General features: G+C 41.2%; 1 long non-coding RNA gene across 1 annotated transcript in view; it reads right to left on the reverse strand.

Moving 5' to 3' along the window:
• LOC309813791 overlaps positions 1 to 24,367 on the reverse strand; it is a 527,028-nt gene that overhangs the window by 259,035 nt on the left and 243,626 nt on the right. The window contains exon 3 of the long non-coding RNA XR_014295544.1: positions 7,657 to 7,798. This is a non-coding gene — a long non-coding RNA (uncharacterized lncRNA). The remainder of the gene's footprint in view (positions 1 to 7,656; positions 7,799 to 24,367) is intronic.

Below are 24,367 nucleotides of genomic sequence, written 5' to 3' on the forward strand. Positions count from 1 at the left end.
TGGCTCCCCAGACATTGGAGGTTGCCGACCATCCACACGGTAGGAAAAGCCTAACCATGTGAGACAGTCTAGAGCAGATAAAACATACGTCAAAACATGAAGCCAAAGGTCACTGTTTAGTCTTGATGTTTACATGTCCATATGAGAATTTTCGAATTGGTATTATTGACTCTGTTACTAAAGCCACACTAATCAGTTTATCAAAGATTAAGCCATTTGCCATGTGAGAAGCACAGAGCAACATGACAGAGCCTTGTACAGTACCTGGCACACCCATATAATTGAATTAATCAATCAGCAGTCTTTAACATCTGCTAAACAGTCATCTAGGGGGGAAAAAAAGCTCTTTCCCTTCTTGGTCTCCACAAATATTTCTAGGTAGCTTTTAGGCTTAAAATACTGTTTCCATGACTGCCCTCTGCTGTACACTTAACATGTAGGTGATTACATATGAATATTAGTAAACAGATAAGCAAAATAAAGACATTTAATTATTCTCAAATCACCTACAGATAATAACTTTTAAGTTTATGTATAATCTCCCAAACTATTACAATGCCTACCCATTCATGTATGCATGCAAACAAGGTATTTTTTTTTTAAGTAAGATCACAGAAAAATCTACAACATTGTTTAAATGGCTCATTTGGTATTTTACTGTACATGTCTACTATAATTTATTTGACACCCTAATACTGTTCAGATATTTATAACAAGATACATCAAAAATAAGTTTGTGGTAAAGTAGTCTCGTAGTAAAATCTTTTTACACACATTCGATTATACTCTTAGGACAACTCTCCCTAGAAGCTGTACTGCCAGAACTATGAATACACACATTTGGTGACTTTTGATTTTATATATTGCAAAATAATCTCCAGATAGCATATAAAAATTTTCCCCCCAATAGGAGACTTCCCTGGTGGTCCTGTGGTTAAGACTCTGCTCTGCCAATGCCAGGGGCCTGGGTTCGATCCCTGGTTGGGAAACTAGATCCTGCGTGCTCCAACTAAGAGTCTGCATGCCACAACTAAGACCCTGTGCAACCTAAATAAATAGATAAATGTTTTTTTTTTACAAAATTTCCCCACCAATATTGTGGGGTTTTCCCAAACCTGTAGTGACACTGGATTTTATCATTATTCTCAAACTTAGCCAGTTTTGGTAGTTTAAAAAAACAATGTGTCCTGTTTTGCTGAACATTGCTTAAAGAGAGGGTGATTGTCCACATATTTGAATATAAATAATATGCATAACATTTTGAAGCATCTCAGTAACGTGTTCAAGCAGCTTTGGGGAACTAATAACTATTTATAAGGTACAACACATAATGAAGTCCTGGTGTTCAATGTTTCTTCTTTTTAAAGATGGTGCAAAACTTTTGTAGGAATTTCCTAAAGCTCAACATGCATCAGGATGGTGCAACTTAGAATGGGACATGCACCTTTTGTAAACCACAGCCTTCCCTTATTGTCAGATACTAAGGAATATCTCCGAAGTTCATATTCCCTCTTTATCTCATGGCCCACTTGAGTTTGCTTTAAATTGGCGCACGTGTGCACGCACACACATATATCTACACATGCGTGTGCATGCATCCGTATAAATATATTTGACCTATACCAGTGTATGCACACACACACGGATACTAGACCCTTAGTCTGAGCACCTCAGCTACTGAGATGCCAGGAGCTGCCCCCTCCTCTGTCCTCCAAGTACGACAGGCTTGCCCTGGCTCTGCAAGGAGTGGGCACAGTCCCACACAGTCATCGTAACTGACATCTGTGGGCACGACGCCGAGGTACACCTCAATCACATGCGCCTGGCAGAGACTGCTCACTCACGCACCTGCTTCAACTGTGTGAGTTCAGCCTGTGGGTTTTCCTTGATTGATGTTGGTGTAACTGCTTCACGGGCTCTGTGGGTGAAGGGAAGTGGGCTCTGCTCAGAGCAGTTGGTGGAGCCTCGCACCTTCCATTGATGCTACACACGGAATAACAAGTTACAGGGGCGGGTGCGTGTGCCCGCGGGCTCACCACGCCCTCACAGACAGATCGAAAATGCACCCAACCTTAAAATAAAACAGCAAAAACCAGGAAACAAGCCAACGAAGGAAGCATCTGTCTCTTTCACTCAGAACAAACCTCCCCCACCACAAGACTCTTACATACATACACACACACACCCCCACCCCCTCCAGGCCCCTCCATCTGAGGGCCATTGACTTCACTACCTCTAGGCTTTCTTCTTAGAGACGTTTATCCTTTCTTGATTAAGTAAATTTGTTTCTTGCCCAAAAACTGTAACAGTATTCATGGAATCATTGTGTCCCACAAACACGGAGGAGAACAATGCCTTACCGAGCAAGCATCACAACTCTCACCGCGGTTCAACCTACCCTAACGCGGACACGGTTTACTAAATCATGTGCCCTGTGGGTAGCCTTTCAGCTTTTCACATCCATGTCTTATTTCCAAAACAAAACAAACAAACATGAAGTCAGCTAAGGTCAAAACCCAGTTTTGACCCACAACCAAACCCAGCCTGTCGCGCACGTCCCGCTGTAAACAATCTGGTGAGAGCCACGGGCTTCGGTCCCCCTCACACTGTGCTGTCCTTTCAGTTTCTTCTGAGATTTGAGGCAATAAGTATAACTTAGAAAAAAACTGATAAGAAAAATCCAAGCCAGAAAATACCTGTAGATTTTAGCAAAACCATGCAAAAAAAGAAAAGTCACCAATGGGATGCCAAAACAGTTCTGGCTTTTAAAACCACTCCGTACACCCAGCTGGAGGGCCTGTAGCAATTCTAGCAAAAATGTCGTAATTGTATTTGGTTGAACTATGTAAAACTGCCATTTTTGAACAAATGAAATACTGCCAATTTCATATGGATCAACCCAACTATTTCCTTAGACTTAAACATGCCACGGCACTTTCAGGGATTTGGACAGGATGTTTAAAAACTGCAGAGAGGGCTTCCCTGGTGGCGCAGTGGTTGAGAGTCCGCCTGCCGATGCAGGGGACACGGGTTCATGCCCCGGTCCGGGAAGATCCCTCATGCCGCAGAGCGGCTGGGCCTGTGAGCCATGGCCGCTGAGCCTGCATACCCGGAGGCTGTGCTCCGCAACGGGAGAGGCCACAACAGTGAGAGGCCCGCATACGGAAAAAAAAAAAAAAAAAAAAAAAGTGCACAGAATCTTCATCCTCCAAATCCTCCCACTTTCAGCCACACTCTTCCCTCCTCCTCTCTTCACCTCCTTCCATCCCTCCCTGCACCGCCTCCCTGAACGGCAGTAGATGGAGGCTGGAGGGAGAAGGGGTGCTGAGTAATCACCGAGAACCAGATCTGGTTTGGGCCCCATTTCAAGGTCCAGAGGTAGACCTGCATGTCCATTCATGAAGTTTTTAAAAGCTGGGCTCTAAAAATAATGTTTTCTTCTCTGATGCCTTCTATTCAGGGACTTTCTAGCCTAATAATGACTTTCACTCATCTAAGGCAGATTTAAGACAACCCTTGAAAACATAACTGTTTACACACACCACATTGTTTGAATTCTGAACTCTATAAGTGAGCTAATCACAAATCATTTTTCACCTTTTACATATATTTTCTCCCACTGGTCCCACAACTGCCTCGACATCTTCTAGCCACCCTCCTTTCCTCTATCTAAGAAGCTCTTCGCTAGAACACAGGAGTTTTCCAGATACCTTCACAAAGTACAATAAGAAATTACTGCACTGGTATCCCTTACCATTTTGAGACAGGAGTATGCATTTAAGTGAAATATCCACATCTAAAGGAAACCCATCTTTGCAGGAAGTAGAAAAATAGGCGGAAAAACCTGTATTTCCTAACTACATATATAATAAGCAGGAAGCCCACCTAGTGTGGCAGCCAGACGTGTGCTGGAACCTTCTGATAATTGTCAAAGGTCAGGGATTAAAGAGAAAAGATGCCAACTGAGTGCAATAATGCTGGAAAAAAATCCTTTGAAATTTTAAAGAATCTGTGAGAACATGCTGATACATTGCTGCCTTCGATAGATTACAAGCCTAACAAGAACTAAATTCAACTCGCACTTTTAAGAAAATATATTAATTGATATGGTGCTCTCATTTCTGTACCTTTCCTTCCATGAAGATTACGGGTATCTTCAATCCTCAGGGTTGTCATCAACCTGATTTTGAATGTAATTGGGATGGGGAGACAGAAACTTCAGGAGTTTAGACCAAAATTACAAAGTCATGACCTAGTCAAAAGAAAACCAAGGGTCTACCTAATATGAACTAAATTATGAGATTTTTCTCTCTTTAGATAATATCACCCCTAAGAACTCAGTTTCTGCAGTATTATTCCCCTAGAGACACTGGAAATTCTATATTGTTAAGATAAAAACAGAAATATGGGAAGCCCAGACACAAGTCCCCTGATTGTCCTGAGTAGTAGATGTGTTTATCTAATTTTATAACATAGTCAATATGACCCTAAACGATTGGCCTCACGTCACCTATGATCCATAGCAACTGAAAATTACAATGCTGGCTAATGTGTGTAGCACCCTACTAGGCATGTATCGATACATAGCTCTTTTTTAAGAGTGTCGAATATCCTATCTCACTTCATGTTCTCTCTGGCAACCATGAGGTAAAGAATCTTATTTCCACTTTATACATGAAGAAACTAAGACTCAGAAAGGTAAGTAACTTAACCAAATTGACAAAGCTGGCAATGAAGCTCAAAGTCAAACTCAATTCTTCCCCATCCCAAAGCCTCTAACTGTTCTCTCCTGATTTTCTCCTGAAGAGGCCCATCAAATAGTAAATGCGAGGGTGTTAGGTGAGGACTCCCGTGAGCTGCAAAGCCCCTGCCTTGCCTACTGAAGACAGGTATGGGGCAGTGGTTACTCGGCCTCAGCTGGTATGTACCATGGGAGACTAGAGCTCTGGGGAAGCCAGATTTTTTGGCTTCTTTGGCAAGATTAACCAGATTTTTATGTAATTAAAAACAAACAAACAAACAAAAAACCACTGGCAGCTAGTTCTTTAAACACACACACACACACCCTTGTATGGGCAAATAACATATTTGAGGGCTGGATCTGGCTCCATGGGCCACCAATTTATAACATCTGCCGTACCCCACACTGATGCCCATTTATTATATCCATCAGGAAGCCACACAACAGTCTAAGTCCAAAAGTTCCAACAGAGCCTTTATGAATTTATACTAGGGTTCTGTACACTCTGCACATCAAAACTCCCCCTTAAAACTACAAAGGTTTCACTGGACTGAAGAGAGGAACAAGCTCTAACAGAAGCATCTATCTCTCTCATGTTCCATACCTGCAAATGAACAAGGAAATACCATCCCAGCCACTAGGCAGGCAAGCCCAAGAGCAGTGACGGCAGCCCCTGGGTTCAACTAGGCTGGGCTTCGCCAGATCTACAAACCAGTGAACATTTCAAACAGCACCTACAAAAAGTAGATCACAAAGGCAAAAAAGCACCTGCAGGAACCACTCTCCCTATAACCTTTCTCGTCCCTCTTTCCCCTTCAAGTTTGATGATCTGGCAGTTCTGGAACTCTTCCGAGAGGAGTCAAGACTCACTCTGCCAGCCCCAGCTGTTCAAAGCTCAGCCCAATCTGTTCCATACAGTTGGCTGTATTATCACAATAATGTAGCTACAGTTCACCTTCATTTGCTGCGAAGATCATTAACTATCCCTCAGAGAGATACAGCATTAAGGACAGAGTGAGCCTGAGGCATAATAAATGGAGGTCTCTGGGTAACACAGTTCAAAAAAAAGGTAAGATGATGCCAGCCAGGCCACCTGACAGTTCCTATAGTCAGAGAAAAGGGAAGAAAACAAGGGCAGGAGGGATGGAAAATGAGAGAAAAAGGAAAAGCAAGAACGTGCCTGGCAAACATGTATGTTCACGTGAAGAGAGACTAAAGAGGAAAAAATTTTTCTGAAATAAAGACAGCAGGACATTTAACGTTAAATAATCACAGTGGAGACAGGACTCTACTTGTCTGGCAGCCCAAACATTCTACTACTAGAGGGAGAAGTGAGTTTGGAAGGAGACTGAGAACAGAGCAAATGAATTACCATCCTATATGGGAAGGATGCCATATCCTGGACAATTTCAGTACTGTAGAAGACGGTGAACTCAGTGCAACCTGTCTTTAAATCGTGTATCTGACCTCCCATTCCTAAAACTGAATTAGTGTAGAGCGGGCGTGTTTCTTCCTTCAGTTCACACATTCAGTTAAAGTTTCATGCGAGCCTCATTTGAATCTTGTTCACCAACCACTAGGCTAGCGCCACGAAAGCACCCAGGGACCAGGGTGTCCCCTTCAAAGGAAGTACTGCATGGTATATGAATACCCAGAAGTTCTTTAGTTGATAATGAGAACATAAGAATCAATACTTGTTCTAAGTGAGTTGCAACTGTTGTATTCATCTAAACCAAATTCCAGTCAGCAATGGACAGACAACTGGTGGTGAGGTAGGAATTTTACTGGCAGACCTTATCTGCTAAAGATGTACTTTCTTTAGAACTACACAGGTAATATCAATATAGTTAAAAAGCAAAAACAATAGCTCTACATTCTCCATCTTCAATATGTTCTTTACCTTCTTTGCCTTAGTAAAAATGTATCCCTAGAGCAGTGTGGTTCCCAACCAGGAGCAATTCTGCCTTCCGCGGTACTTTTCCGGTTGCAATACTGGGGGAATGGCAGTTAGTGGGTAGAGGCCAGGGGCGCCACTGAATTTTACAATACACAGGCGAAAACCCTACAATACAGAATTATCCAGCTCCAAATGGCAATAGTGTGAACATGAATATCTCTGCCTGAGAGCTGTTTCAGGGATTCAACTCCCCTGTTGATATTATATATATACATATATATAGGAGCAGTAGAGCAGGAGCTTCTAAATGACATCTTGCTATCATTAAAATCCCTCCTCTCCACATAATAGTAACATTTAACATAAATGAAAAGGCAGGCAAGGGGCAGAAATTTAAAACTACTTTAGAGTCACAAGGGAACCCTGGTAAAGAGCACCAAATTCTGCATAAGCCTCCAGCCAGTGATTGCTGTTTTTATTTACTTTTTAACATTTTAGTAATCAATTGTCAAACTGAATTCACCGAGAAGGTAGCTTCAAAACATAAGGACCCAAACATAGCAAAAAAAAAAAAGTGAGATTTATATTTATAAAGAGGAAAATCAGTCTTGGCCACCTCTTGTGGAAACACACATACACACACCCACACCCATACATACCCAAACCAGAAGACTCAAAACCGAACTCAAGACCCAAACCAAAAGCTCCCCTCCTGGCTTGGAACAAAAGAACCTCCCCTGAAGGTGGAAACCAGTTGGGATTTAACCCTTTTCTGAAAGAAGAGAAGCAATCCCCCAATCACACCTGGAAACAAATTCATCATCTTTGATGTATTCATCTGTCCTCAGCCCAAGAGCTCAGCGGAGTCATCCTAATATTTATAGCGCTTAGTAAAAATTAATTCGCTCTGGGGTAATCTGGTGTAAGCTCAGGTCATATCCCCATCTTGCCAAATAAACAGAACTGCCAAGGATCCTTTCCTGTTGCTTTTAGCCCTCAGACTGATGCGCTTGCTCACCTGGTTGGATCTTCTTCCCGCCGATCCTCAATCACTTCCCTGGGGTTTGACGTGTGTGTGTGGCTACAGGAAGGTCTGACATGCTCGCGCTCTTTGGCTTTTCTGGATTCCTCTTGGCAGCCACACTTGGATTCCACAGCTCCTGGGAAGGAAAAAAAGCAAAAGGGAGGTGTAGTGTTTAACAGGGAGAGAGCTATGACTTCCCAGCCCCAGGAGAACGTGTTCTGCCCTGCCAGGATGGGGAAATCGCTTTTGAAGTGGAGCCCGGGCCTCCCCAGAGCAGACCATCCAGGAGCTATTGTTCGGGTGCAGACTTCCGTCCACTCGACATCATAGAGACACAGTGACAAAGGAATTCATTCACTGACTACTGAATGCTCACCATACACAAGGTACTGGGAGCAGGGAAAATGGAATGGGGAAAGGCATATGTCCTCAGGGTAGGAGAAAATATTCCAGAGGAAATTTTATTTGAACAGACTTTTTTTTGCAAAATGTTCCCTCTTATGTGAATAGAATATGAATTTGATAATTTATGAAGTTGTCCATGTGTAGCTTAAAAGAAAAACATGGATCTCGTTTTGTTGCCGTCCTAGCCACTCCCCGGGTCTAGGCCCCAAAGCTGCTTTTGTAAACCACTGTTGACAGAATCTCTTCTCAAGGTGATAAGAGACAACAGTGGGTTATTCGTCTCTGCTTTTAAAAAGGAGAAAAATTAGGGGCAGGGGGACTGGATCATTTCTACTGTAACCAGGTCAATTAAGGAAATTTTACTCGCCAATGCACTGATACCCACTGGAATGCATTTAAAAACTGAAATCCTATCTAGTTCAATCCCAGAAGCAAAACATGAAGACAACAGCAATATTCAGCAATGGACACTGGAAGTATTTTCAAGTCCGGGCAGAATCCAAGCTGTTACTAAATCAGCCAATGATGTTATGTTGAACAGAACTCTCATCCTAAGGGTAATTATACTGAAACTCCTGAAGATTTCTTTCCTTAAAGTGCTTCCCTTTGATCAAAGGAGATTTGGGTGAGAAAGAAGAATGCGTAGAAGGAGCTAGGAGACCAGGAGGGGGGAGTGGAAAGGCTCCCCCAAACCACATCCAAATCCACAATTCAGTGGTGCATTTGGTAAAATGGCAGATCAGTCATGTACCTTTTTTTACTCATAAAACTAACTCATTATCCAACACTACGTTGTTTATTAGATTTACTGAATAAATTATAAAAATTTAAATCACAAAATGAATTATATAACCTAATGTGGGGTTTTATTGCATGCCAAGAATGTATTTTCTCCTCCAGTGAAGTTTTCTGGAATAAATGCAAAGTTGGTCACATAACACCTCCAAATCATCTTCAAGTTGCCCTGAATCGGAACAGTGTGAACAGAGTATTCAACTGTACATTTGTGTGTGTGTGTGTGTGTGTGTGTGTACATGTACACAGTTATTTTTCTTTACCTTACACAATCATGGTTGGGACACCCAGCTAGTTTACTAAGCAAAGTCAGCAGTTGGAATTTTTAAAGTTTCTTAAGTACAGCAGCCAGTGTCAGGGTAATTTTATTTATTTAAGAATGTATTTTTTCTGAATAAATATGTGGATGCTACATTTTTTGTGAGTCCTCTTGGAGAATATAAATAAACTATCGATGGGTACCTGTCAATTACAATCCTCCTCTGTTTGTGATTTATGGCAGGAAAAATCATTCATTTCCCTAGGGATCATGGAGAAGTCTGCTGAATTTTACATAATGTAATTGAAGAGACAGCAAGTCAAAGCATAGAAAACATCCTTCATACTTATCTTAGCCATCTGCAAAGTTTCTTATAGGCACAAACTATTTAACATCATGTCAGGCAGTTATATGAGTTTCCCAGGAATTGCAAGTTATTTAAACAAGAGCATTTTGCTGTCCCAGTATATAACCCCAAATCAGCAAATCTAAGGTACTCAACAGAGGAAGTCTCCCCATCACCATGCCATGCTTATCCAGGATTGCTCACACACACAAAAAAAAAGCTGAGAAAAGCAGGGATACAGACACTTCTGATGAAAAAGACATTCTAATGGCATAGCAGAAAAATAGAACTTCCTGAGAAAAACAGGAAGAAAACATAGAAACAAATGGCAGAAAACCTTACATTCCATTGTGTGATAGAGGCAGCTTGTTTTTTTTCCCCTACTCCCTCAGTAGGATTAAAGCCTGATGTGGCAAACACCTACATGTCATTCAAACCCATCGAGCTAAACAGAAAAAGTAAAAAAAAAAAAAAAAAAAAAGCAGGAAAAGAGAAGCAGCCCAATTTTACCCAATGAATAAAGACTGGCTGGGGAGGTCCCAGAATCCTGAGTGCAGGTGGCATTTCCTTCACAGGTAAACTGAGCTGGTTACAATGCTCAGTTTTCTCGCTGTGAGATGATTATGCTGATTTCTGTCCTTTCACTGCTCCAGGCTTTTGAGCACTCCAGCCTCCAACACCCACCGTGCCCACCTTCGCCTACCCAGTCCTAACACTGTTCATAGCTTTGGCTCAGATGTCTGCTGATCACCATCGGGGAACTAACAGAACATAGTACTTCTTTGTCTGCATGATGACTGCTGAGTACAGGACAACTTCTCCCACCAGAATCCAAATGCCTTGGGGACAGATTGAGCACTTTATCTTTTATCCCCAGAAGCTAGTAGAGGGTCTGGAATACAGCAGGTGTTCAATAAACATCTGCTGAATAAGTATACCAGTGAACAAAGAAACATGTAATTCTCCCAAAGACTAAAAAAGGCTGGAATAAAAAGAACCTAGTTCACCTATTTCCACCCTCCAGTCATTACAATTAAAAGAATTCTAAAGACAGGGTATTTTAAAATAGAACGGAAAATATATTCCCAAACAGAGAAAGATAAATAATCTCATGTAAAATATAACAAGGATAGTGGACATTACAAATTACAGCTGTGAAACTCTAGTCCTTTGAAACCTATGTAGTTTTCCCTTTAGTTCTACCTTTTTATCTTTCCCAAGATTTGTTTTTCCATCATTGAGTGGTTCAGGCTTAAGACCAAACTGACGCAGGGACACTTATGAGCAAAGACACAAAATCTCCCCACTCTCTGCAAACCTTCAGGATGCCGAGATCCCACTATAACTCCAGATGGGTGCCCAGGGGGCTTTTCCTCACCGTTCCAAATGACTTAATTTTCCCCCACCCTCTAACTACAGCTTGGAGTTACATTTTACAACAACTATGCTAAAAAATGTACACTACTTATAATTAATGAAAAAATATGATAGTCCTGGAAATAAACAAACATGAAACTATTTCCTATGTCCACTGAGGCCAAGTCAGGGCTCTCAGAGAACCACAGCCACTAACTCATCAGGCGAAAGGTCACACTGTAGGGTGGCTATGGAGCCAGAGGGCTTGCATTTGAATCCACACTAGCTTTGGGACCTTGGCAAGTTAGGAATCCTATTGTGCCTCGACCTCTTTACCTATAAATGGAAAAACTAATGGTGCCTTCCCCACAGGAGCATTGTGCAGAGCAGAAAAGTTAACACAGATAAAGCAAACAGACGCATACATGGCATACAGTAAGCATTCAATAATAGAGCTATTGGGCCTCCCTGGTGGCGCAGTGGTTGAGAGTCCGCCTGCCGATGCAGGGGATGCGGGTTCGTGCCCCGGTCTGGGAGGATCCCATGTGCCGCGGAGCGGCTGGGCCCGTGAGCCGTGGCCGCTGGGCCTGCGCATCCGGAGCCTGTGCTCCGCAACGGGGGAGGCCACAGCAGTGAGAGGCCCGCATACCGCAAAAAAAGAAAAAAAATAAAATAAAATAAAAAATAATAGAGCTATTGCTGTACAGTCATCTTCAAATGTTCTTGTCTTTTACACGATTACTGCCGTAGAACATTCCAGAAGACAAGAAAATGCACTACCTCAGCAAGTCTCTGCTATAAAGTCACTGCCATTTTGAGCATAAGGCACAGACAACAGTATAAAAACCTAATCCTAAAACATTATGTTCCTATAGGGCATGAAACCGTTGAAAGTTTTGAAAGGAAATACAATTATAGTACTGGTTTTACTACAATCCATATGATTACACAAAAAAACACCTTTTTGAGCCACATACAACAAAGTGAACAAGGAAAACCCTACGATGCTTACTAGCAATATGTTTTGAGCCAGGTTACTTGCCTCTCTGAGCCTGCTTCCTTATTTGCCCAATGAGATTACTCAGTGTCCCCACATCTTCACGATAGCTAATGCTTTGGATAAAACCTAAATTACATATATAAGAGCATCTAAAATACAGATGAGTCATGCAGTCGTTACATTTTCATTCCTCCCATTTTCTATCTAAGTCTGTGAACTTGCTGTGATTCACATCAGCTTTCCAAGACTCTTGTTTTTCTCTCTCCCTTGCACATTGGATCAGGTCTGAAAGAGGAAAAAAATACTAAAAAAAGCAAATCAGTTTTTTGTTCCTGAAAAAAACCCAATCAAACATTCCTGATGAATGAGTTCCCTATTTCCTTGAGCTAAGAATATCTGTTGCAGTAAGTATGTGAGAGGGCCAAAAAAAAAGGTGAATAGTTACCATAAAACTATTTAAAGGAAGCAGACCATGGAACGTGAATTGTTAATATCAAGTTAGTTGTCAACAGAATACAGTGACCTCCTTCCCCAGATTTTGGACTTAGCAGACAAAGGGAAATAAAGGTACAATATGATGCTTATTTTTCACTTTGAAAACAGATGGTGAGCAGTATCTGACAACAGTGAATTGTATGTCCTTCTAGATATTTCTGCAGGATTAGATAAGATCAAAAAAATTAAGATACTGAGCATATAAGTAATCCAATAAAAATCAGCTTTTATGTTCTCTCTCCTCCTCATAACTGAGCAACATATAAAAATTGAAGATTGGACATACGCTTCAAAATGATTTGTGTATAGCCTTCTTTATTAACTTTTAAATAACTTATTTGTGCCCCAAATCTATTATTTAAATTATCTTTGTTTGTGGCCAAACTGTTCTGATATCAGAAAAAAGGAAAAGAAGAATTTGCCAACTCAACAGATGACAAGGAAAGGGTGTATTTCCCAAATTCCAAGTATCCTATGTGCATACACTCCAGATAGAAATTAGCCAGAGGGCCTCCCTGGTGGCGCAGTGGTTGAGAGTCCGCCTGCCGATGCAGGGGATACGGGTTCGTGCCCCGGTCTGGGAGGATCCCATATGCCGCGGAGCGGCTGGGCCCGTGAGCCATGGCCGCTGGGCCTGCGCATCCGGAGCCTGTGCTCCGCAACGGGAGAGGCCACAACAGTGAGAGGCCCGCATACCGCAAAAAAAAAAAAAAAAAAAAAAAAAAGAAATTAGCCAGAATAAGCAGTTCAAGAAATAGATCTAAATTTCTGACCCTACGTCATACTTACTTACATGGTATCACAGATGAAAGAAGTCTATTTTTTTTTCCTTAGGTTTTAGAAGACTAAGATTCAGAGGGGTGATGTAATTTAATGAACTTCATGCAGCTACTAATTGCAGCAGGAGGATTTGAGCACAGAGTTTTCTAAATCCACCATTTTCCCCTCCCCATCAAATTATGCTTCCTCCAAGAATATACATTCACAATGGAGAGCTGTGGAGGCCACTACTGGAAAGGCAGATTGGAGCCAACTAGTGGTGGCCATTGAATGTCTGTCTTTTATTCAGTAGGTGTAAGGAGCCGCTGAAACTGTTATAGACAGATAAAGTGTTTTTTGAAAACAACTGAAACTGTTCTCCCTGTAACAATGCTTTCCGGCCAGATGCTCGTCTCTTTGATTACATCATTCAATAAAAGTCTGGGAAACAAGTAACTTTTTCCAACCTTCCAAAGTTTCTAGGATATATCATATTTATCATCATTATCTCTTACATCCAGACCCTCCCTCCAAAGAACACTTTTCTATATTGTGAAAATCCAAGGTCAGCTTTCATGAAATCCACTAAATGCATAAGAAGAAATGAAATAACCGAGAATAGCCAGCAATATTGAAGGAGAAAGACAAAGTTGGAGGACTAACACTACCCAACTTCAACACTTATTATCAAGCTACAGTAATCAAGACAGCATGGTATTGGCAAAAGAATAGGCAAACAGATCAACAGAACAGAATAGAGAGCCCAGAAATAAACACACAAGGATAGAGTCAACTGACCTTTGACAAAGAGACAAGGTAATACAGCAGAGCAAGGATAGCCTTTTCCATAAATGGTGCTGGAACACCTAGACATGACATTAAAAAAAAAAAAAAAGAATCTAGACACAGACCTACACCCTTCACAAAAATTATTTCAAAATGAACCACAGACGTAAATGTAAAACACTAAACTATACAACTCCTAGAAAATGACATAGGAGAAAATCTACATGAACTTGCTTTGGCAGTGATTTTTTAGATACAACACCAAAGGTTTAATCCATGAAAAATAATTGACAAGCTGGACTTCATTATAATTAAAATTTTCTGCTCTGCAAAAGACACTGTCAAGAGAATGAGAAGAAAAGCCACAGAATGGGAGGAAATATTTGCAAAAAATATATCTCATAAAGGACTTTGTACATCCAAAATACAGAAAGAATTTTAAAAATTCAACAAAAAGAAAACCCAATTAAAAAATGAGCCAGACCTTAACAGACACCTCAGCAAAGAAGATACACAAATGGCAAATAAGCATGCGATCAGATTATCCTCATCATACGTTGTTAGCGAAATGCAAATTAAAGTAACAATGAGATATCACCACGTATCTATATTCTTTTTTTTTAATTAATTAATTTATTTTTGACTGCATCATGTCTTAGTTGCAGCACACGGGCTTTTCTCTAGTTGTGGTGCACGGGCTCCAGAGTACATGGGCTCTGTAGTTGCGGCACATGGGCTTAGTTGCCCCACAGTATGTGGGATCTTAGTTCCCCAACCAGGGATCGAACCCACATTCCCTGCGTTGGAAGGCAGATTCGTAACCACTGGACCACCAGGGAAGACCCATCTATATTCTAATGTAGGTATTATTTTGCCATTCTAGGTCAAAATTCAAAACACTGACAATACCAAATGCTGACAAGAATGTGGTGCAACAGAAACTCAACCATTACTGGTGGGATTGCAAAGTGGTATAGCCACTTTGGAAGACAATTTGGCAGTTGCTTAGAAAACCCAACATTCTTTAACATTCACCAATCATGTTCCTTGATATTTACTCAGAGGGGCTAAAAACCTATGTCCACACAAAGAGCTGCACAAAAATATTTAGAACAACTTTATTCACAATTGTCAAAGCATGGAAGCAACCAAGATGTCTTCAGCAGGAGAATGGATAAAGAAACTGTGGTGCATTCATACAATGGACTAGTATTTAGCATTAAAAAGAAATGAGCTATCAAGCCAGGAAAAGACATGGAGGAAACTTAAATGCATCGTAATAAGTGAAATAGCCAATCTGAAAAGGCTACATACAGTATGATTCCAACTTTGACATTCTGGAAAAGGCAAAACTATGGAGACAGTGAGATTAGTGGTTGCCAGGGTTTGGGAGGATGTGAAAGGGGAAGGGAGGAGTAGGTGGAGCATAGGGGTTTTATAGGGCAGTGAAAATACTCTGTATGATACCATAATGATGGATATATGTCATCATGCATAAATGTACCACACCAAGAGTAAAACCTAATATAAACTATGAACTTTGGGTGGTAATGATGTGCCAATGAAGGTACATCAATTTTAACAAATGTACCACTCTAATGAGAGATGTTAACATGTATGTATGGGCAGCAAGGGGTATATGAGAAATCTCTGTAGCTTCCTCTCAATTTTGTTGCAAATCTAAAGCTGCTCTAAAAAGAAGTCTGTTTTTTAAAAGAACCAAAGAAGAATGGAATATAGTCATACTAATAATTTTAATCTTGGGAAAAATGTATCACATTCCTTACCCTCTTTGATTTAGTCAACACAAAATATATTCATGGACGACCAAGCTCCATAAGATCCTCTAGAGAAACAATTTCAGGTGGAGGACAATAATGACAAGTAAGGGTGAGAGATAAATGAGTAAAAAACACTTTCTGCTTCCTCAATACAAGCATTCATTTAAAGGGAATACTTGTATACATAGGCAGAAAATTGAAACAGCTTTTAAGAAGTACCCACTGACTGTGAGCCCTGGTTATGACACAGCACTAAGTGCTATCCCTTGACAGGGGTAAAATAAATAACTCTGGCTTATGCCAATTTGGAATGTAAAAAGATAACCTAGAACAGCACCATCAGAAGATATGAATGCCTAGCTAGCAATTCAGATCAGACAAAAAGTCAAAGAAAAAGCTCCCACATGATGTTATATATAAGCTAATATAAAAATGATTTACTTAAGAGATAGTGTTTATGTTGGAAAGGTACACAAGGTTATGAAGAGCTTTGATTCAGTTGGTTCAATACCAGGGCAGAGCTTATGCCTTAAACTGCTCCATGAACAGGTCATCAGGAACCAACTACAATCCTACAATATGTATATTTTAAAACAAGAACAAGGACAGGCGGGCTCATTATTCCTACATCTTTCTGAGGAACAGGCTTTCATATAATGCTTTCTACGTGAACACATCCACCTTCCAACTACAGTCTTGCTGGCTTTCGTAAGCACCTACATCTTTTTCCTACATGTTTTCTGAAAAGACTCCATAAACTATCAAAAGATTATGTTAAAGAGAAGCATCTGAACACTGGCTAAGGTTAAGATTCAGTCTTTAGAGGCCAATTAAAATTCTCCTGTCTTCAGAATGACCTGACGATTCCATTTTTAAGGAGTGATTCCAAAAGCAAAACATACCTAGTCTTAAACTCAGCTTAGCAGATTTTTTAGTTGTTAGTCTCTTTTCCAAAGACCCAATAAAAGGCATGACACCAAGTCATCTTCACCTCACTTTCTTTGCTTGCTTTTATGAGATAACTGCCCTTGACCACTCTCCCCCACTGGGTGGGACAGATTAGTCAGACTTGTAGAAAACTAAATTTTACCTCTAATGTGCTTTGAATTGTTGAACATGTTAATAGAAATGGCTGATCTTGAATAACATGCGATATTTAGATAATATAAAGTACAAACATTGTTATCTTTAAGAAAACGACTAAACTATAATCGGAAGTATTCGACTTAAAAACAATCATAATGCTGAGAGAAGTCTTAATGATAATTCAGACTACAATCTTATGTCATACATTCAAATATGAGATAACTTCATACTTGGATATGAGGTTCATAAAAGTTAAAGTTACTCCATCACCTTTACAATTCTAGTTAGTGGGAAAACCAAGACTAGATCTCCAATCTTGACTCTTGACTATTTCTTTTCATTACGTTGCTGGAATAAATTTTTATACTATGTCTACCATTTTTAATCAGACCACCAATTCACTCCTTTCTCATGGCTGGATGTTGATAATTGGTATTCAGAATTTACCAGGGGTCCTGGTATCACAGAGTATGTGCTTGGGGCTACACCAAGGACACTCCCTAGGAGAGCGGAGAGCTCTGGCTGTTTCAAGGCAGTGTGGGCCTGCAGGGAGCTGCCTCGTGTACCTCACCCACAACACAGACACTGAAAAGCCGACTCTTCCATACTGGTTTGAACCAAGAGCAGCTGAAAGAGAAACAAGATGTTCAGCCCACTCTTCAATGAAGAGAAGGCACACGAAAAGAGGCAACACTGTTAGGAAGGAGTTACGCCTGCTAGGTTAGAGTAAGTGAAGAATGACAGAAGGCAGAGATACACTTTCTTTACCCAAGATCCAGGTAAAAACTAGGTAGACCAGAAACTTGGAGCGGAGATGTCGCACAAGTCCTGAGCTCTCAGGCTAAAGGAAACCGCCATTGTTCCATTTCTTTCCCCAGAGTTCTGAATTTTGTTCCCTAGGCTACTGATGTAAAAGAGGCCAATAATGGGAAGAAAGAAATTCCCAGCTCCCACAACTTATGAAGATCGAAACGGGTGATACAGGATGCCCAGAAAGGATAAAGAAAAGCTCACTTATTTAGCCTCCCAGGTCAGCAGAACTAGGTAAATATCCCCAGTTGACCACCATGGATGGGGAAAAGTGAACAAGAAGGATATGGATATTGCTTTTATTGATTGTTTCTTTACCCATAGCAGCTCTTAGGCCTGGGGCAATTACAGCTGATGGAGGTTACACCATGAAGATTGTTGGTTTACAGGCCACTCTTGATAATTCAGGGTGAATGATACAAAACATTTCACTCAGGCTACTGGTTGTGTGAGCCTCGTCCTCACCTCTATCAAGGTATAAAGAGTGTCCAACAGATTACAAACTGTCACATAGATCATATCTTGTCTAATAGAACCACTACAAAAAACAAGCATTGTAAACATCTCCACTTGACAAATGAGGAAAGGAAAACTCAGAGAAGTCACAAATTTCCCAGACCTTACTAGGTAATTGGAAGAGGCTGGTTTCTAATTCAGAGTTCCTGACTCCAAGGGCCCTAAACCATGGGCACTCACCGAACATAACTTCTCTCTCCCTCTTCCATCCTTTGCTTACATTTAAAGAGCTAAGCAGTAGAGAGGTTTCTGAAGGTTGGGTTTTCAGAGAATTTATAGATTTCGGTTCTCTGTGTTCTTTCTGCCCCCATATTATTATTGATAAAGTAAAGCTGGCTTTATATTATCTCTTGGGTCTTTGGAGGAAAAAATAATCTAATTTATTATATTTAATGGGCATAACGTACATTTGGGCAGGATGGCGGGAGGTGAAGGCTAATAGTTTCATCTATCTCTGTTCTAGAGTCAAGAGGGCCAAATCTCCAGTGGAAAAACCAATCCTGCCTTCCAATCAAATAAATGAAGTCATCTATCACCTTTATACAAGGGATACAAAAAGAATGTACACAAGATCACTTCATAGATGCTGGAGAAAAGACACTACCTGTTCATTGAAAGCTAATGATTTTGGTTCCACCTAGACTTTGGGGAAACTAATGAAAATCTTTTTGAAAGTAGGGCTGGGAATCCAAAAGACCAATATTCTTTCTCCTTCCTCAAAAAAACAACCTTCCAATAATTAGGATTTGAGAAGAACGGTGTAGCTTTCTAAATTTTGTGGCATTGTGAACACACGATAATTAGCATTCACTGCTAGACTTATAAGGTGATCCCTTTGCTATGTTATTCAGAAGGCTCGGCTCCTTACTTTCAGATTAAAATGAAGACTGAAGGACTGAACTTCACCCATGTCTGAATGTCTGTGGGCTGTTTTCCCCACAACCAACAACCTTGCCTAAACTCCCAACTTTTAAACTGCTCGAAACATGGAAACGTTAATAATGACCCTTCTTCACCAAACCTCAACTTCCCTCCCACTTGCACTTTTGACCAATTTACTCACTTCAAAGCAAGCAACAGCATCCTGTTCAGTTACTCAGTAGGGCCTTTGTATCTTCACCCAACACCTTCAACCAAAAGAAAACCAAAAGCCACGAAAAACCTTCCCGTCTCCACACTCCTCCGAGGCCACTGACGGCACTTTTATAACCTCTATTTTTTTTTTTTTGGCTTTTATTATTTTTTTTTTCAGTTGCCATGGGAAAGACTGTTTTGGGGCAGCTCCATCTGCAAGAGGTAATTACCAGCCTTACACACACACACACACACACACACACACACACACACACACACCTGCAAAGAAAAACTATACACAGTTAAAGAGTTTTTCAAGGAGACCAAGCAAATGTTAACCAAACATTTTACTGCTTTGCTGTTGGCACAAAATAACAAGGGCAGCTGTTTATTACCAACTATATTACACATGTTCTGCTAAAGTATTAATAATAGCAATTAATATTTGCTCACAATTTAATATTTGTCAGACACTCTGGACTAAGTACTTTACATGGATCATCTTAGCATGACTAAGCACCATAACTATAAATTTGTAATTCTGATTTTTACAGAAAATGAGGCTAAGAGAGGTTGAGTAACTCACCCAGGGCTAATGAGTAGTGGAGTCAGGATTCAAACCCAGAGCCCACAGTCTTGCACACTGGCCACGGCTCCCAGTGCCTGACCACAGCCTGTGGTATAAGCACAGTTGGCTTCTGGGCTGGTCTACTACTGACAGGCTGAAGGGACTCAAACTATCACTCAACCCATCTAGTAAAACTGAGAAAAATACAAAATATTTTTGGTTCCAAGATGCATATGATCATAGGCCACAGTAGCAATAATGACCCTCTTTTTTTGTTCCAGTACAAAATAAATATGCCATGTGTGAGATTCAGTGTGGCCTTTTCCATTTTCTTAATCAGTTTCCATTTCCTAGAGTTAACTCCTTAACACTTCTTGTACTTCTTATCAATGAAAACAGTATCTGCTAATGCACGCTATAAAGCCACCTTGGAGTTTTAGGAGACTTATGACTACAGCCTAATGAGAAGAGCAATTGTTCTGCTATCATCTATTTGATTTTTTTCCCTGGGAGAAGAAATATTTATACTTTGGCCTCTTCTTTAATTTAGGTAATTATTTATAGATTGCTGTGATCCTTACACCGTGGATCTGATTCCTAAGGGTGGAAGGATTATAGAATTCCCAAAGAAATCTCTCTTAAAATATGATTAAGAGAGATTAGGTGGTGTCAGAAGCAGAGTCAGACTAGGCTGGCAACGTTAATTGTCCCATCTTTCAACACATCAACATATACCGGAGGAGTCTTGGGAGGGGCCAGACTCATTCCTGTCTCCCCACCCCCCAAAGTCCTCTCTACCCTCCCTGACTCCACGGATCAAGGAGGAATCCGGACAATGTGGAGCCCCGAGGCCTCCCCCGCTCCACCAGCTAAGCCTGCCTGGCAGTCACAATGCTGCCTGAAAGTTTGGTAAGACTCTGGCTCCCGTCCCTTGGCCTCATCTGACCCTGTCCTTCTGCCATATCACTCATCTCCTGGAAAGGAACATATTTCCAAGCCTCTTCCACATCAGCAGTAGGAAAGGAATTTCATGTCCCTGAGTGTTAAGTGACCTGGGTAGGGGAAAAAAAAAAAAGTCTAGCCTGGCTTCCTTAGGAAGGAGAGGAGATGGAGGGGTAGGGAATTACAATGATATACTTTCACTTTGCCAGATTCCCACCTCTTCTTTGGCCTTAGGCAACAGCAGAACAGAAGCCAAAAGGAGGTGGGAGGCTAATAGCAACAACTCCTCCTCTTCCCCTGCATTTCCTGCCTGTACATACATCTCCGCTGCCTGTCCCCACACAGGGCGCTGGGGAGGCGCACGGGCTTGCCTGCCTGCCAGAGCCCCGCCACCCACACCAGGAGCCTCCCTAAGTCCCTGAGACGCTTGGGCCTGGAGGGCGGTCGGGGTGGACGCAAGGAAGCCCATCTGATGACAGCGACCTTTCCATTAGCAATCAGAGTTCTTGGGGTCGCTCCCCAGAGGTGAGCAGAGGGGTGTCTGGACACAGAAAAGCCATCAAAATGCTTTCTTCCTTCCCTTCTCCCAGCACCACAGTTTTAACCTCCTCCTAGGTGTCTGTAGCCCAAAGAAGTGAGGGGACCCGCCTGGCCAGGAGCCAGTCTCCCTTAAGGAAGAGAGCGACGAGTCTACGTGTGGGAATGAAAGGCAGGCCCCGGAGAGCAGTGAGGCTGTGGTACTGAAACCCCAGCTCACAGACCCGTGGCCAGAGCAGAGCCTGTAATTAAAGGTAAACTTGCCAGCAGCTCTCTTAACACATGAGGCAAAAAGTTAATGTCTGACAGACGGGGCACTCCAGCTCAGTGCCCTCCCCATGGAGACTAGTTCAAAGGAATGAGGTGTAGTGGTGGCAGGACAACCCAAGTCAGTGCAGGGAGCCCCTCTGCTGTGGCACTCTACGCACATCGCACCGCCATCACTGGTGCTTTATTCACGTGTCTTGCCCACGAGGCCGAGCTGAGGGCTGACCTCTTCTGGACTTCAGGTCCTTGACCAAATATGCTAGGTCTGCACTGTCTAATAAGGTGGCCACTGAACACATGTGGCTCTTGAGCACTTGAACTGTGGCCAATCCAAATTGAGAAGTGCTGCATATCTAAAATGCACAGCAGATTATAAACACTTAGCATGAGAAATAGAGTAGATCTCAATTTTTTTTATATTCATTGCATGTTGAAATAATACTTGGATGTATCAGGTTAAATAAACTATTGTTAAAATTAATTCCACTCATTTTTCTTTTTTTAACATGGCTACTGGAAAATTTTAAATCACATTATAAACTTATATTTATATAAATATATTTGCATTATATGTCTAGCATGTCCAGCATGGTTCTGGATATACCATTAATGTTGCTGAATGAACGAAAGAATGTTGACATAAGATCAGTATCAGTATTTTTAAATCAACATAGAAAAAGTCAACAGAAATGGTTAAAAAGTAGTGAGGCATAGTTGTTTTTTGAAATAACTTTTGTATCTAGAGCTACACTTCATTCTGAGTCACTTGCTGGGAGAAAATGCTTACTAATCACTCAGGACTCCGAAAGGATGAGAGGGCGACAGACTGTCGGCCAGGCCACACCACCAAGGCCAAACAACCCTCGGTCCTATGGTGGGGACTCAGCAGAGCCAAAGACCAAGCACACACACACTGTAAGAAATCACCAGACAAAAATAAAACCACCAATCTGGGAACCCCACAGTTTTCCAAGCTTCTCTTCATCCTACACATAACTGTTCTCTCAGTCCAACTGTTTGCTTTTAATATACTCTTTTAGAGTGTTTTCAGAAAATTCACTGCAAATCAAAACCACTGTGAGATATCACCCACACCATCAGGATGGCCATTATAAAAATAATAATAAAATAAAAGTGTTGGTGAGGGTGTGGAAGAAACTGGAACCCTTGTGCACTGTTGGTGGGAATGTAAACTGGCACAGCCACCATGGAGAACAGCATGGAGGAGCCTCAGAAATTAAAACTAAAACTACTATCTGATCCGGCAATTCCATTTCCAGGTACATATCCAAAAGAAATGAAAGCAGGGTCTCAGTTAGATGCCTGCACACCCGTGGTCATTGCACCATTAATTACAAAGCCAAGAGGTGGAGGAGAACCCAAATGTCCATTCAACAGATGAATGGATAAACAAAATGTGGTGTATACATACACTGGAAACTTATTCAAACTTAAAAAAAGGAAGACCTTCCATATGCTACAAAGTGAGTGAATCCAGAGGATAGTGTTAAGTGAAACAAGCCAGTCCCAAAAGGACAGATATTATATCATTCCACTTATGAGTTACCTAAAGTAGTCAAACTCATGGAAACAGAAAGTAGAATGGTGAATGCCTGGAGGGAGGGGAGACTGCAGAGTTGTTCAATGGGTACAGAGTTTCAGTTTTGCAAGAAGAAAAAGTTCAGTTCTGTTACATAACAAGGTAAATATACTTAACTGAATGGTACACTTAAAAATGGTTAAGATGGTAAATTTTTTTTTTTTTTTTTTGCGGTATGTGGGCCTCTCACTGTTGTGGCCTCTCCCGTTGTGGAGCGCAGGCTCTGGACGCACAGGCCCAGCGGCCATGGCTCACAGGCCCAGCCGCTCCGCAGCATGTGGGATCTTCCCAGACCGGGGCACGAACCCGTTTCCCCTGCATCGGCAGGCAGACTCTCAACCACTGTGCCACCAGGGAAGCCCAAGACGGTAAATTTTATGTTTTCTTTTAACCACAATGAAAAAAGAAAAAAATGCATAGCATGATCAATTTAACTGCTACTGAAGAGTCCACAATGGAGACCCTGATCCAGTATAACATCTCACCATCCTTTACTATAATAAAAGAAGAAAATGTGCTCAGATATTTGTACACCCATGTTTATAGCACTATTATTCACAATAGTCCAGAGGTGGAAACAAACCAAATGTCCAGTGACAGATGGATAAACAAAATGTGGTATATCCATACAATGGAATATTATTCAGCCTTAAAAAGGAATGCAATTCTAACATAGGCTACAACATGAATGAACCCTGAAGACATTATGCTAAGTGAAATATGCCAGCCACAGAAGGGCAAATACTGCAGGATTCCACGAATATGAAGCATCCAGTGTAGTCAGATTCATAGAAACAGAAAGTAGAATGGAGGTTGCCAGGGGGTGGGGGGAAGGGGTAGGGAATTACTATTTAATAGATAGAGTCTCAGTTTAGGAAAATGAAAAAGTTCTGGAGATGGTTGGCGGTGATGGTTGTACAGCAGTGTGAAAGCACTTAATGCCACTGAACTGTTTACTTCAAAAATGGTCAAAACGATATATGTGATGTTAAGTATGTTTTACCACAATTTTAAAAAAAAAGAGAAAATGTGACAAGAGGAAAGGTAAGAAGGTGAGAAGCCAGAGGAAGATTGGAATGACCCCTGCATCATCTGAATAGGAATTCACACGTCTCCCCTTGACAGACTTGAAATGTTGATGGAGCATCACTGCTTCTAAACCAGATGGTCTCTATGACACCATTTTGTCTTCCAATTAATGTACAACCTTTTCATTTTACCACTTGAACTTGCAAATGAGACTCAAAAAACACAACAAGTCTACACAAACAAATGAGAGAGAGAGTGAGTGCACACTCTATTGTTGGTAAGAACAACCTAGTT

Source organism: Mesoplodon mirus (genome assembly GCF_964341445.2).
Source record: "Mesoplodon mirus genome assembly, chromosome: 12".
Taxonomy (NCBI): Eukaryota; Metazoa; Chordata; class Mammalia; order Artiodactyla; family Ziphiidae; genus Mesoplodon; species Mesoplodon mirus.